A 14,437-nucleotide genomic window follows, 5' to 3' on the forward strand; every position below is an offset into this window, starting at 1 on the left:
GTTTTGACAGGCGCGGATGCACGCTGAATAATTGTAGTATAACTTTTTTGTGTTTTTGTTTTTTCATACTAGAATCAAACTAGAAGCAAACTGGAATGAGGTTCTATTATTAAGGAACAACTCTGCAGCTATATTTATGCTTTAACGATCTTCAAAAAGAAATTCATGCTTGTGTCATGTTTTTAAGGTTATTATTATTATTATTATTATTATTATTATTATTATTCCCTCAAGGCATAGCTGGCTGTAGCATCACACAGTAAGGGCTTCACTCATGGGGGTCCTTATCTCATATTGTAAGAGCAAGTCCTGTGGTCAGCCTGAAGCCTGTCCGTGTCTGATGTGTGTGAAGTGTACTCCTCTGACACAGTGACTGTAAAGCTCAGTTGGAGGACTTAAGACCAGCTGCTTACCACATGCCTCAGAGGAGAGCAAGGGATTGTCTAAATCCCCCCAAATTGACAACTGACTGTTATGGGCAGTGCTAAAACTGGGAAATCCAAATGAGGAAGGGAAAAAAATCAGGTTAAAAAAGGAATGCTCGCTTGATTTCCTTTGAATTTATTCCTTTTGAGTGAAGTTACTACAGTGAACACTGCAATTGATGAGCTTTCAGTAGCCTTGTAATTTTAACAAGACACGGGTAACCTCATAATTATGTTTCCTATACCTTCAGCCTCATTCCCACTGGTCTTCCAGGACTGTAGTAATGAACTGTTTTTCATTATTTAGCTCTTCCGCAAATTCTCGTACCACATGCAATGTTTACAGATAAAATAAAGCTACACAAAGTAGCTCCTTCAATATATATATATCCTTTCAGCCCCCTTTAAGGCCCAGTCATAGTTTTTGAAAGACCCTTCTTTTATGGAGAACTTGCATACCACCCTCCTTATGTAGTTTTTACTTTATTGAGCCAGGGAGGATTGAAGATGGAGATGGAATCAAAGTGCAGAGAGAGCGCCGTGGTGGGGAGTCGAATCACCGGCCTCACTTGGGGGTGGGGGGGGGGTGGATTTTAATGCGGTTTCAGAGTCAGCTGCCCTACGAACTGCACCACATGGTCTCCCCAGGATTCTAGTTTTTCCCAGTCGTTTCCAGCGGCCTAATTTACCCTCTAAAACAAATTCAGCTTCTTCTCTAACAAAACAAATTAGGGCCCATTTCTCTCAGCAATAACAGGCAATAAGTGAATTGAGGCCCTGCATGAATGCTCCAGAAAAAACATCAAATGGAATAAAATGCCCTTGATGCAAGGTAATTAAGTGTATCCACTGTTCCAAACTGCACCACACCTGATGTAAATAGACCTCATCAAGCTGTTTTGGAATAATACCTCTGAAATGTCATGTGCAGTGTTTTACTGTGGTATTCTGTGGTGACTTTTTTTCTTCACATCACACCCAAAGAGATGCTACAGTAAATAACAACATATGAGAAATAGTGACTGATATACACAATTTTGTATGCTGTATTTATTTTGTTCCTACAGCAGACAGCAGTTTTATTTTTTACTTTTTCTTGGTGAGACATTTGTGAAACCTTTTCTTTTTGTTATTCTAAAGTGAATAGCCAGTGGGTGTTTGACAAGGGCCTGTGATATTTTTAACCTGGTGTGGGTGAATACCAATGTGAATGCTAATATTTATTAAGCCTTCAAATACAGAATTACTGGACATTTTCACCACAAGAGGGAAATAAATGTTTTAATGCTTTTGATGTCCTGAACAAGATGTCCAAGATTTACCAGTTACCACAGATAATTGCATTTGTTCTGGCCGTATGAGGGAAAATATTACCACCTAGTGAGTATATTTGGGTGGGAAAAGTGCAAATAGATTACTATGTCCAAAGGGTTGTGTAGGGCCTGTTCATTTTGGCCTCGTGTCAAAACATGGACAAAAAAACATTTTTATCTGGTAGAATGTTTACCGCAGAGAATGTTCCTTCGTTTGGATCTTTGACATCATCTGGTACTATGTATCTAGTCCAATATATCAAACTCTTCATCTCAATGGACCACACAGTGTTTGTTGATGTCTGACACCATTTTTCCAAAACAGTAGAACAAGCAGCAATTGCAAGGATAACAGACCATCCTTTTTTTTAAATTTTCAAACAGTTGCTTTTTGGACCTCTTGGGATCACACGGGCCATTAGTTTCCATTGGATCAACAGAACTTTTATGTGCTGATGCAGTCAGCGCTATACATAGTGCTTACTTGCATGCAGCTTAAAGGTGCAGTATGTAAGTTTGCTGTAGAACACTTGTGAGTATTTGGTTAAATTTCCTTCACATCCCAACGGATGTCGATAAATTATGAGGTCTGTAAGGTATAAGGAAAAAATCCAGTCTCTCTGACTGTCCCAGGCTTTAAAATCAGCCACTCCAAATTTCAGCAAGCCTGAATCTTAACAACCAATCAGGACCGCTCTCTCTGGCACCCCCCGTGACCCTGCTCAGGATAAGCAAGCATAGATAATGGATGGATGGATGGATTTCTGACTGATTATGATCAGAACGGGTCACGTAATGCTTTCTGTCTCCAGTATTCAGATGTCAGGCAGCGCATTTATGTGTTTGGAGGGGAGGGGCTTTGGAAGGAGAGCGGAGGGCAGTGGGTGGGAGCTTAAAAGTGGTACTCATATTAATGAGTGAGCAACAATGCTTCAGAGACTCACCCACTGCAAGGAGGAAACTGCTTGGGTGGACTTCATTCCAACTGTGGAATGAAGTCCACCCAAGCCCAGCAGCACATTGATTTGTCCACCAAATGGGTCTATTCTAAATCATGCAAAATCTGGTGAATCAGAAACAAACACAACTATACATGAACTGACAGATCCTTGATGCACATCCAATAGTAACAGATACAAGATAATTCCTATTTTATGACAATATGTGATTTCTGGAAAACACCTCATGGTAACAGAGGGATTAAAGTTGGACAGAAATTGCTTCGCTTATATTTTGTACTACCCTTGGGGATAAAATAGGCAGTGTCAGCTGTATTATCAAATCATTTACAATTTATAATTTTTTGTTTTGAATTTTTTTTTTTTTAAATGCAGCTTCTTGACGTCAGGAAGCGGTCTCATTTGCATGCAGCCTATCACAGCGTGTATTTCCTTATGATTGACATTGAGGGCTAGGCTTTGCCACTGTCAAGTCTGGAAAACATGGCACCTTGCAAGCGGCATTGTTGTGTTGAAGGATGCACAAATACTGACTCACTACACGCAATCCCGAAGGACACAAATGAAAAAAAACAAGTGGGTAGAATTTTTATCGGGTTCATTAGTGTCAAACAACATACAAGAGTCTGCAGTCTGCATTTTAAACCAGACGACTTCTTGAATTGGGCACAAAAACAGAGTGGATTTTGCAAAGAACTGCGACTGAACCCTGGAGCAGTCCCCACTGTCCAGTTGTAGCGGGGTTGTCTCTGCGTTGTGTTTTCTTGTAAAGATGCTGCTGTGTGGGATCTGCATTTATTGCTGTACAGAGTGATAAAAAGATTGTTGGAAACAGGTTCGCTCTCAACTTCGCTCACAGTGGCGCGATAAACAGATATTGTTGGTAACAGGCTCGCTTGCAACTGCGCCTGTTAAAATACCCGAAACGTCTTTTAATGTATGTATGTAAAGCACATGGACTTTTCCTATGTGGTACAAAATAAAATATATATTATTCTGAAAATGGCATGGAATTATCACTTCGGCCAAGGCTGTAGTTGACTAGTACCATATAGCAACTTTAGCCAATAGTTATAATAAAAAAATGCACGACAGAATGCAACTTAAAAATATGTTGAGCAGTCCCCACAATTCGATCAAGCACAGTACGGAGCAGTACGGATAACCACAAAGTAAGTTTCTTATATTATTATATTTTGGATGTATAATTACTGAGTGTATGAATTACCTTCGCCCGGCTTACAATTTAGGATAGCTAACAGCTACATTCACTAACGTTAGCTGTCATAGCTGAAAGCAATCTTGAAAGCATCAACATAATAATCACACATAATATAAAGCAACAATTCAGGAAAGCCGAATATTATTTATATAGCTAGCTACGGAGATTTGTTGACTTTGTGCAATATGACAACTCATTTAGCTTTACCTATCTACTGAAATGTAGCCCGTCACCCTATTATTTTATCTTGATGGCTGTCACAGTCAATATTTTTTCAGACGGTCCGCCCACTAGCTGTCACTCAAAACACAAGGAGTACGCCCTCGACCCCGCCCACGCAGTATCCGACCTCCATAGTAACATGATAGTAACATTTTTGTAATATGTCCAAAAGTATACATTTTTATCATTAAAAAACATTTAAAAACCTTTTAAAAACAATTTTGCAATGGTATAGAATATAAATAATGATACAGTATTTCAAATTTCAGTCCGACTTTAAATAAAATATCTGTCTAAAAGGCAAATTTGTAGAGATGATTACTTTTCTCATTAGCTAATTTCAGGCAGTTGTTATGAGACATAAGACTAAATTGAGTGGACATACAGTGCAGTCCATGGGTGTTTGGAATATTTATTTTGGCTCAGGCACATTGGATTTTAAATGAATATGAGGTTAAAGCACAACACTGTCATTTGATGACATTTACATCCATATACAGTGATCCATTTAGGAATTAAAGCCCTTTTTATACCTAGTCTCCCCATTTAAGGGGATCAAAGTAATTGGACAACTTAACATTATAAATCTTTTGCATTTAACGACTGCAAGAAGTCTGCAACCCATAGATATCATCAGATGCTCCTTATATTCCCTGGTGACGCTGTCCCAGGGCTATACTGCAGCTGTCTTGAGTTCCTCCATGATGTTTCTATACACTTCGTCCTGCTGTCAGCAGTCGCATCATCAATGAAGACAAGTGAGCTAGTTCAAGTGGCAGCCATACATACCCAAACCATGACATTCCCACCACCATGTTTCAAGAGAAGAGAGGAGGGGTGAGGGGGTGTTTTGGATCATGAGCAGGTAGAAGACACGTTTTTAAATTTGTGCTTGTTGGCTGTACGGGTGCCGTGCTGAACACTTCATATTTCAGTTCTCGCCTACTTTCTGTGAACCAAATTAAAACCTCAATGGAGAGTCTTAATGGACGTTTGGAAATAACATCATGCCTGGTCAATATATACTGATTATGACCTGGGGGGGATTCTACCATGAAATTGGCAAATGGTTAACAAAAATCAAATGCTTTCTAATTATGAGTAATCTTTCTCACGAATCTGCAATACTGTACAGCTGACCTCATATTAATGATAGCTGAGTTTAGCCACCCTGTGAGAGCAATCATTCCTTTCTTGGGCATAGATTCAGGCAGAGAAATCAATGGAAATTCTGTTAGGTTCAGTGTCTGAATTTAGGGGAAAAGTGCATCCTGTGAAGTCTTGGCATCTAAATCTTGGCAAGAGGAGGTATTACAGAAATTAAATATATCACCCTTACAAGTTTAGACAGTCATGTGAGACAAACCATTATTAGAATGATCCTAAAATTCTAACTTTTATTTTTTTATTTTTAAAACTCACAAACCTGAGCCCAGTAGCACCAGAAATCAACAGATTATGACTAATGCAAGCAATAATCATGTAATATATGGGCTATTGAACAGCTCTGTTCTGGACCATCAGTGTACTATGTTATTAAAGATAAAAGCTTGAGATGATAATTGTATGATAGTGATAGAGAGAGGTTCTGTTTTTATTAAAAAAGACAGAGAGATGATAAATTAAAACAAATAGCAACAGTTGATGCTGCGGACAGCATGCTGCCCTAAGCCAAGTATTACATGACATGAAGACGAGCCTATTTTTATAAGATATTTTTAATCATTAAAACAGAGGGCCATGGGCCACATGAATGATTCAGCATAAAAGCCAACGCTTTGACCTCCCAGGTGGTGACCGTGTCCAGTAAAAACGCTCGTCCATGTCGCAGTGACACATCCTGTGATCTGGAAATAAATCCCGAATAGAGGGCGGCTTGGAATTCCTCAGGGCCGAAGATAACCAAAATAACCATAGTGTCGCATCGGGAGAGGGGGCCTCCAGTCGCCCGATTAACACATTAATGACTCCTCTGGTGAATCTGGTAACGTGCTTGCACCAGCTGCAGGAGAAGAGCAGTCTTCTGCTACCACACCTGTATGGCTCAGTTTGTAGGCCGCAGAGTAAAGGAACAAAGGCGGGCTGCGTGCTCAAAGGACATACGTGCTGGCCTGGGCCCGCGAGAATGAGGCAGCATTGAGATATGCTTACCCCCTGTGACTCAGCAGAAAATAAGTCCCAGTATTTAAATTCTTGACATAATAAAGTGTCATGGATGACAAAAAAATGTTGCGGTGAAAATTTTTTCTAAAAATATTATTTTATCTTTATTGAATGTCCCTTGCTGTGTAGGTTTCAGCAAAGAAGAATATATGGTACTTCAGATTAAGACCAGAAATACATGTCCCCTAGAGAAGACAAAAATTAATTGCCGGGTTTTAAGAGGTCATACATATGACTAGACATTCCAAACTGTAAATATAGTAAGTAAATGAATACGTGATAACAATAATGGTAAGTAGATTTTTGACCTCTTTAAAATACATCACAAAAAATATTTTTTCATCCTATTTTTGATGTCTTTTACTGCTGTATTTTTAAAGCACAAAATGTGTTTCCATAGAGGATCAGCACATGGCTGTACCCAATGTTAATATGACTTCCCCCTAGATGTTGCAGCAAAAAACATAACTCACATTACACCTTCCACATTTTCTTGCTATGGTTTAGATTATACCACACTAATATTATAGTTTTGAACATAATTCTTGACCAGAAACATATGCCTGGCCTCTAAACTAAAGTGTAGAAAAAGAAATAGGAAAGCATTTTAAACTAGTTATTAAGATACACTGATGCCACTGTAATGCATGTGACAGAATATATGAACACGATTTATGTATTTTTCTAAAAGGTATTTATCAGCGCAACTGCTTAGTAACCACCCCACTAAATCAACGACTTTCATGGAGAAAACAATTCTTAATGCTCATGGTCATTTTCAGCATTGTAAGTTTCACTATTGTTTGTAACTTAAAAATATTTGTAAGTTGTTTGTGAGACAAGCACACATTGATCAAAATGGGTAAAAAGGTCAATGTTAAGTTTTGTTTTTTCATTGTCCATCTACCTACCTTTAAATACAATGGAATGCAAAAGCCAATGTAATGACTTTGCAATTGTCATTATTTTCAGCTCAATGCACAACTTGAATAATGAGTTTGTTTTCAGACAGAATATTTTAAAAGATGACATAGACCAAAGTGCATGCATTGAAGTCATTCTAGCCATAGTTCATCCTCCACAGCGGGTGGTGAAGAACTCCTGAGCCCTATTGTGAAATTCGAGGACCTTGATGTGCTTATTCAGTTGACAAAAATGAATGAGTTTGTTGGAGAAACTAAGAAATCTATGTGGTTAGACCCTCACTCACATTTTGCTAAGCTGCACAGAATGCGTTCAGAACAATTGATCAATGGCTTTAAATTCATAAGAATATATTGTTCAGCTTTGTTAACAAAGTCCCTGTGTACATTTATTACAGTAGTACCTGGCAGTTAAATTGTCTATATCCTGGGGGAAATATACACTTACCGGCCACTTTATTAGGTACACCTGTTCAACTGCTAGTTAACGCAAATATCTAATCAGCCAATCACGTGGCAGCAACTCAATGCATTCAGGCATGTAGACATGGTCAAGACAATCTGCTGAAGTTCAAACCAAGTATCAGAATGCGGAAAAAAGGTGATTTAAGTGACTTTGAACGTGGCATGGTTGTTGGTGCCAGACGGGCTGGTTTGAGTATTTCAGAAACTGCTGATCTACTGGGATTTTCACGTACAACCATCTCTAGGGTTTCTAGAGAATGGTCCGAAAAAGAGAAAATATCCAGTGAGCGGCAGTTCTCTGGGCGAAAATGCCTTGTTGAGGGCAGAGGTCAGAGGAGAATGGCCAGACTGGTTTGAGCTGATAGAATAAGGCAACAGTAACTCAAATAACCACTCGTTACAACCGAGGTATGCAGAAGAGCATCTCTGAATGCACAACACGTCGAACCTTGAAGCAGATGGGCTACAGCAGCAGAAGACAACCCGGTATTAGCAAGGTGTACCCAGTAAAGTGGCCGGGGAGTGTATATTGGCTGGAACGTACAAACATCCCTTGTACACATTTCATTTGATAATTATAGCTTGGTTTAGACTGGTGCAATGACTAGAGCAGTAGATGTGAGATACAATATTTCACTTCTCTAATCTGCAGTAGATTTGAACATTATTTTTCCTATGATTGATGGCTCTTTTTAAAGACAGCTTCTGATTTATTTACAATGATTGTTTTATGTTGCAGTTATGTAATTTTCTTTCCACATGATCTTAAATCATGTTTCATCTATTACATCACGATAATTCACTGGGAAGTCTCAGTCTTTTACTTTTAAACAGGGAAGGGCCTATGACATTCAAAATATGGATTTTGTTGATTTATGCACCCAGTTTATAATTTCAATAATTCCACTGATAAACTGATTATCATCCCTTATACTTCTCTACTGTCAAACTTATTTTGCAATGTTTGAGATGTAGTAATTATCACACCAGTTTTGGGAATGACACTATAAACTTTATTGGAAATGTGCTTTTTTTCTTTATTGTCAAATGTTCATATATATTGCGTACTCAAAGCTCACGGCAACATCTGGGTAATTAAAGATAAGATATGGCATGATCATTTTCAGGAACATCTGTAATAGTATGGCTTCGTAATGCACTTGGAAAAAAATATATATTATGTATAATTAATATATTGTTGTATGTTCCTCCTTGTCATAGTTTTAAAAGTATGAAATTATAGTAGTCCTTCAGTACCAGCAGCAGCACACACCAATTAAAGATTTATCTCCGTACATTACATCTTTGCCTATCACTTATGGCTAATTGCTGCAACTTTTACATCTGTAGTTGTACATAAAAGGACAGGACCACTTAAAGTAATGATCGTTTTTATCCCAATGCTTTTGGCTCCTGTTCTCTATACTGTTATTAATGGACGAGAATATGGAAGAGACAAGACTGATAGAAATGTTAAGACTAATAGAAAGTTACAAGTTTACAGAGAGCAAAAGAATACCCTGAACCAGGCACGTAATAGGCAATGGATAAAGGCCCAAGCCAAACAATAACACATTATTATTATTGTTTTTATTATTATTAGTAGTAGTAGTATTAGTGGTAGTTGTAGTAGTAGCAGCAGCAGCAGAGATTATATCAAATAGTTGCTCTCAACATTGCCTCCTTCAGCAGGACAGTTAATGTATTGGGGTGGAGGGCCTGGGGAAAATCTTTTAGAGTCAAATTAGTGTGCTTAGCTGAAATTTAAACCTCAGGTTTAAACCCCAGCCCATGGAACTGAATTAAAACTGAAACAGCTTATCCTTATTTCACAAATTTGTTGAGCTGTTTCCTACTGTTCCTAATTTGTACAAGAAGGCGATGCAAAAACTGCACTTCTGCAGCTTCAAAACACTTTTCACAAGCCCATGGAAAGTCAATGGGTGACATCACAGTCACTTTGTCCATATTTTTTCTACAGTCCATGGTTTAAAACTGAGCTTTAAATTCCAGCTAAGCACACTGCAATTGACCCGATCAGATTTGCCCCAGGCAAAATACATTAACTGTTGTTCTGCTGAAGGAGGCAATGTTGAGAACAGCCACTCGATATTATCTGTAAAAAAAAAGAGGTAACACATTTAAAATCCATGTGTCATCATAATCATGGGAAAAGGAAATAACTCTCCGAAGGAAAAAAAAGGGGTTGTCAATATTGAAATCTGGAAATGTTACAAACAAATAAAGAAAACACTAGAAGATACCACATTCCACAACTAGGTCAATGATTAAGAAAAGTGGTAGAGGACATAAGTACATATTGCACAGTGAGGCAAATGGTTTGGGGTCAAATAAAAAGTTTTGAGATACAAAGTTGTTTCACTCAAAGAGCTTGTGTTACACGCACTTGGGTGAATCACTTGATGATCCAGTGAACCGCTGTGATCTAAAAGTGCTTCTTCTTCAAGAACAAATTGACCTTAAGCAGTAGTCCAGTTCACTTATGCGTGGTCTCAATTGATTAAATTTAGCTACCAATTCTTGCCCTGGGGATTTTTGCAGTTTAATAGAAACCTTCTAGACTCAGCATTAAACAAAGATTTGTCTGCAGCCCTCAGCCTGTTCTTACCTGTGTATACGAGCCCAATGACACACAGGAGCTTTAATGTCACGGGGAGGCTAAGTACACCTTTCCCCCCCCAGAATAAAACAAAGTTACCTTTCAAAAATACTCCCCATTTGTTCTCTTATTCGCGAACACGTTCATTCAGTGGAGGCAGCTTTCAAAGCAAGCACTTCAGTCAAACAGATTCGTCCTGGCAGGCTGTCCCTCCTCGCTCTGATTAGGAGAGAACATTCTGGGACACCACCAATAGCAAGAGGCTAAAAGGAAGGAAAGGTCGAACCTGTGGCGAGAGGGACCGTCACTTATCGAACCCCGGTCACCCTGGAGCCTTCTTAATGGCAGCGTGTTAAGGTGGGAGGTCTCCAAGGCACCGGCGCCCGCTCTCAACACAAGAAGGCTTTTTAATATGCGACACTTTGGCCTTTTTCCCAACCATGCTGCTACTTTCTCTGGTTCCCTGGTGAAGGGTGTCGCAGGTCACCTCCTCAGACCGCTACGCGGTAGCTGTCTTTTATTCAGCATCCTCTTTCCTGTGCTTACAGCATACTTATTTTATTTTATTACTGTCCTGACTCCACTTTGGTGAGAATATCACATCAACAAGTAATCAATTCATTTGTCCATTTATGTTTTATTCTGACTATATTGTTTCTGTTTTAACAATTCTTTAATTTTTTCCATGATGAACACCATAAAATCAATGTTTTTATTTCTCATGAAGGCAAACAGAAAAGTAATTGAGATAGAATAAATCACGTCCTAAAATTCTGTTATGTTCATATATTCCTATGAATGTAAGGTCCTTAATTATTGCATTTGAGTATTGAATCAGGAACGCCTTACACTTGTAGCATTACACTTGTTTCCACTTAGTAGCCCACTGAGATTCTGGTAAACATAGAGTAGCCCACCAAACTGCCACACTTGGAGTGAATGGGATGGCCCTCACCTATCCTGCATCTGCAGACACTATCCAGTGAGCTCTCAGGCACTGTACAAGGCAGCACAATGTCAAGCAGAAGGCCCACGCTGCTGATGCCTTCCTCTGCCTTACATGTGCAGGACCCAGAATCCACTGCTCTCATGGCACCTGCTTCCATAAGGTCCTAAGATGCCCCAGAGGACTTGGACTTGAGCCCTCCTGCATCTCCCTTACATTGTTCAGGCTTTTGGCCTACTCTCTCATCTCTGCTGATGTTCAACATCACCTTCCTGAATGACTGGAGCCAGTTCAGCCTTTCAGTGGCTCTATGGACAAAAGCATCTGCTGTTACAGTCTACAGAGAAATTATTGCCAAATGTATTTATGCAATCGCACATAACAAAACCCTGAGGAAGTACTGGGTGCCTATCTTATGGAGATTTAGGGCTGCCTCTCAGTGAAGTTTTCCTGTCAAGCACTTGTAAGTCTTTAGTGTCCTCTAGTGGTCACATGGTAGTTTAACAGCTGCATCCAATGTAAGAAATATTTTGAGGTATTGGTAAATTTTTATTTGTCTGTCTCCCACTTTCTTTTTATGTTTTTTAACTTAACTAAAAGTCCTCCCCAGTATTCTGTCCAAACACCTAGATTTGCTAATTAGCACAATTAGGAATAATTAATTTGTAAAATCAGAAGGCTGAGTTCATGGGCGGAACAAAACATAGGACAATTTTCACTTTCTGACCCCAGGACTTAACACTGCTGGTCCTACCTACACTTTGTAGTTTATATTTATTCATATTTTAATGTACTGATTGTTAGTACATTGTGGAGAGCCAGTGATATATTTAATCAAATTTTGTGCATATAGCTTTGGAGAAATTTTGGTAGTTCACCCAGCCACAGTTGACTCTAGACTATGTTTGGGAATCTGATTGGGCCTTCAGGCTGCCAGCAATAGCCACTGGTGGATGTAATACTGTCATAGAAATGTAGTGCGGCTTTACTAGTCCACAACTGGCAGCCAGATTAGTGGTTAGCACACATTGCAACCAACTAACTACCAGAGATCAGGTCTGAGTGTGATTGTTAATGCCATACAAATCACTACACAGCACTGAAATGACCAGGTCACATTCACAGAGATACTATAGTACCTACAGATTAACCTAGACAGTCTGTATTTGATAAAAGGGAATTTGGGATGGTGATCATCATATGCAAATGTGGGATTCTGATAAATTGAAGCCAAAAGGAAACGTGGATTTAAGCCGTCTAAGTTTACTCAGTAAGATCCAATGTATCCTAACTGTTACAACAATGACAGTTGTCTATGTATCTTCTGTTGCCTATGGTCTCACAATAGATATAGTCTATCCTCATTTTTATGAATAAACAAAGACATGAATAGAGCACATCTCAAAACAAGTAGTATTTTGGAGGTCAGCACTCCTGTGTTTTTCACAAACAGCTTTTGTACTTTAAATGGAAACCCCTATATTGGTGTTCTTCTTTTGGCAAGTCACCTTCTGAACTGTTTCAGGGTAGCAATTGTGTGCTTGAAATCGTTCAAACTAATTTTTCTTGAATATCGAACCACTGCCTTCAATCCACAGCAACTTTAGGAATTAAATTTGAGTCTGTAAAATTATTTAGGAATTAGTATCAGCGCTATAATACACAAAGTGTAGAAGTGAAAAGAAACAGAAATATACTGGGGTACTTATCTGTAGATTGTTATCAGGGAGAATGATGGAATTAGAAGTATGTGTATAAAACAGGTTATTTCAAATATAAGCATGCCACGAGCAGTATTTGAAATGGTGCAGCCTCTTAAGACAAATCTCATGTTCAGTGGAAGCTGTGCTATTAATGCTCTGCAGCAACTAGTTCTTCAGCAAAGCCAGAGAAAGTTATACATGTAACTACACTGTTCAAAAGCCTACTTCTCTCCCAACAGTCCTACACTCAAAATAAAATGAGATATTTTAGCTTTGATCCATGCACAGACAGCAGGTTATCTATACAGGCCAATGTGGTCAGCCCACAGATGCAAGAGCCCAAAAGACTTGTCATACCAGCAAAGTGCCAGAGGAGAGAATGGCCACTATCAGAGCTCAAAGTTGCACACACCCAAATTCAAAATAAGAAATTGCTTTCAAGTAACCATATTGTTTACAGTTATATCAAAGACTTACTAATATAAATGATTAATTATAAATATAAATAATTAAAATATTTGGTTATGATAATGTTTTAACAGCTGTATTAGTGCCAAAAGCAATTTGTCCTACAAAATAAGACATCTTTCTTTTAACTGAAAGTATACAACCAATTTACACCGATCAGCCACAACATTAAAACCACCTACCTAATATTGTGTAGGTCCGCCTCGTGCTGCAAAAACAGCTCTGACCCGTCGAGGCATGGACTCCACCTCTGAAGGTGTCCTCTGGTATATTTGGATTTCTGTATATATTTGTATCTACTGTATATTTGTATCTGATATTTTGTATCTACTGTGAATTTGTATCTGATTGTATCTTTGCTGTCTTTCATGCTGCAACAATGCAAATTCCCCCTGGGATCAATAAAGTACATTACTACTACTACTACTTATTACATTATTGGTTTTTATTACATAAAAAATTTGAAATGGATTACATTATTGGGAGTTATTACACTCTTGGTATTATTATTATGTTGTTTATTACATTATTAGTTGCTACAGGGCTATAAAAAGCTAAGATATTGTTAGAGGGTGTATTATTTCCACGATTTTAAAAACTCTCCATGGGTCAAAGCTGTTTTGGTGGCACGAGGGGGACCTACACAACATTAGGCAGGTGGTTTTAATGTTGTGGCTGATCGGTGTATAAGCCACATAATCCACACAGGATATGAGAAGAGGGCTCAAAAATGTCAAGAAAACAATGAAAAATAATGATTTGAGGGGTACACTCTGTATGTCGACAGAAGACAAAGACATAACCTCAGGAAACTCCTTTGTTCTGTACAAGCACGGGGAATGGGCCATAAAAACCATTTCACTGATGTCAAATTTATGAATTAAGTGCCTAAGAAATTATAGTAATGTATGGCAATTGCTATACAAATTTTAGCTAGATAAAAATGTAACTGGTCAGGATAAATTATTGAATTATTCAGCTCTAATTCACTGTTCAATACACTCATTT

This window comes from Anguilla anguilla, chromosome 2 (genome assembly GCF_013347855.1).
Source record: "Anguilla anguilla isolate fAngAng1 chromosome 2, fAngAng1.pri, whole genome shotgun sequence".
NCBI lineage: Eukaryota > Metazoa > Chordata > Actinopteri > Anguilliformes > Anguillidae > Anguilla > Anguilla anguilla.